Raw genomic sequence first — 2,836 nt, forward strand, 5'->3', positions numbered from 1 at the left:
GCAATTGATTTTTTTTTCGAATCAACATATCACCCGTGAATTGTTTTGTACCAATTCAAATGCAGCTGTTGGAGTAAAATATTAGACATATGAAGAATTGTGGTCCATGTCTACATCACCATCAATGCAATTTTTCGAAACCGTTATACACATAACAATGTACTCAATCAATTTTCTGTAACCATTCCACCAATATGACAATACAATATACAATAGAAATCATCGTATCTATAATGAGTTTATTTTATGACGTCTTTAATTTAAAGCTATCAATTATGGGCATGACATATGTGTCATGATTGATATTTTAGTTTTAGATAATTTATTTATCCATTTTTGGCTTCGAACTAACTGTCAGTTAATACTGGTATTGTTTGATCTGTAAATAGTGTTTTTTTTTTGTTTTGGGGATAAATACCCTTCAACTTTCGGTTTGAGTTTTTGTTACTGTTATACTGCGTTGTACTGTTGTAATGGTTTGATGAATTAAGCCTATGTTTAACCGAGTTTGATATTTGTGCTTGTACATCGCTGTCCCAGGTTAAATTGCAGGGTTTGTCCTCGCTAAATTATTTAACCGGGCCACATCTATATGCACTTGTCCAAAGAAAGGAACATCTATCATTGGTATAAGGACATAATTCGTAAATATAGCTCAACATGCAGACTTCTTATACGTTCAGGTATTTCACATCCAATTTTTTATGGAAATATTCTTTATAAAGCACAAAAATGTCAGTATTCACCTCAAAAACTAACAAAACCTTTAAATAGACTTATCAAGAAGGGGTATAGTTACGATACTGTTGTCAGGACACTAAAGATTGCTTATTTTGGCGTTAATATTGATTCACTTATAGGGTCTTTGCATCGGAACTAAACACATTTATTAAAAAACCAGTTGTTGGCATGACACGGGTTATGTTCTTCTCATATATGTTATGATGGTATGATACTAAACCCCTAACGGGAAGGATTGTGCCTGATATTCATATGATGAAATCATAATCTTTCAATCAGTTTAATTGAAGTCTGGAGCTGGCATGTCAGTTAACTGCTAGTAGTCTGTTGTTATTTATGTATTATTGTCATTTTGTTTATTTTCTGTGGTTACATCTTCTGACATCAGATTCGGACTTCTCTTGAATTGAATTTTAAATGTGCGTATTGTTATGCATTTACTTTTCTACATTCGCTAGAGGTATAGGGGGATGGTTGAGATCTCATAAACATGTTTAACCCCGCCGCATTTTTGCGCCTGTCCCAAGTCAGGAGCCTCTGGCCTTTGTTAGTCTTGTATTTTTTTTAATTTTTGTTTCTTGTGTACAATTCGGAAATTAGTATGGCGTTCATTATCACTGAACTAGTATATATTTGTTTAGGGGCCAGCTGAAGGACGCCTCCGGGTGCGGGAATGTCTCGCTACATTGTAGACCTGTTGGTGACCTTCTGCTGTTGTTTTTTCTATGGTCGGGTTGTTGTCTCTTTGACACATTCCCCATTTCCATTCTCAATTTTATGTAATTCGTTTGTTATCGTTTGTTGCTGAATATCACATTTGTTTTCCTTCATTGTTTTAAACATAAAGCAGGCCGTTAGTTTTCTTGTTTGAAATGGTACACGTTTGTCATTTTGGGACCGTTTATAGTTGACTATGCCGTACGGGGTTTGCTCATTTTGGAAGCTGTACGATGAATTTTAGTTGAAATTTCTATTTCACTTGATCTGTGAGTGAGATCTATCTCATTTGCAAACATACCACATCTTCTTAATTTCATAGATACACTCCCTTTCCTTTACGCGTATTTATCACACATATATTCAACATGAATGTATACTGAATTATTTTCAAATGGCAATAACAAAACTTGACTATTACTGTATTACTGTAACTGACATGACAGAGGCAAATCAATACCAGTAGTATATTTGATCTTTTATGCTACCTTAGTTCTGAAATATAAGGACATGCTTTGGAAGGTTCCTTGTGCTTGCATTCGAACTAGTGATGAATAAATTTACATGGAGTGATTTTGCAATAGATACCATTTTTGTCTTTACAATTCCATAGTTAAAACAAATTGTATGACAGGAATAAATCAGATTCCCTGGCTCATTATTTGTATCGGCATCCCTATCTTACATGTTATGCCTATTGCTACGGAGACACTACCAGCCAAAACGCATGTGAACAAACCATGTATCGTTAATTATAACAATTCTTTTTAAGAAGCTTCCTTGCAATACTCCAAAACGCAACAGCAGCGTTCTGGTCAATGACTTTACTTTTAGGATTCGCCATACAATTCTTCGAATATTTTTTTTAAAAATAAGCCTGGGCAATTTGTTCTCGTGTATTGTGATCTGCGGGTTCAACATTCGAATTCAACTTGAATTCGGGTCATTCTTTATCATGGCAATTAAATAGGTTTTCACCAGGATGCAACTCCTATATATATTAAACATAATCTTGGTTCTGCAAAATATCAGTGGTACGCTACACTGACTTGTTCAAAATCGATTTCCCTGGCTCATTTCATAACAAGTCTGCAACTTTTATTCATTGCTAATACAGAGAGGGTCCATTTTAAGTTATTAACAGGTTTGTTACGTTTGATGTTATGCATTTAAAGGCAGAAGATAGTCAATTGTTATTCGTTAATATGAAAGACATAGACACGGATAATACACTATAACATATGAACAAGGCACTACACAAAAAAATAAAGATTGACAACGCATACTCAACTGCAACCAAATATATGTAGTAAACTCGTATGATAAACATGGGTAACCTGTTTCTGTTTCTATGATGGCATTTATAATGAACCATAAA

Source organism: Mytilus galloprovincialis, chromosome 8 (genome assembly GCF_965363235.1).
Source record: "Mytilus galloprovincialis chromosome 8, xbMytGall1.hap1.1, whole genome shotgun sequence".
Lineage (NCBI taxonomy): Eukaryota > Metazoa > Mollusca > Bivalvia > Mytilida > Mytilidae > Mytilus > Mytilus galloprovincialis.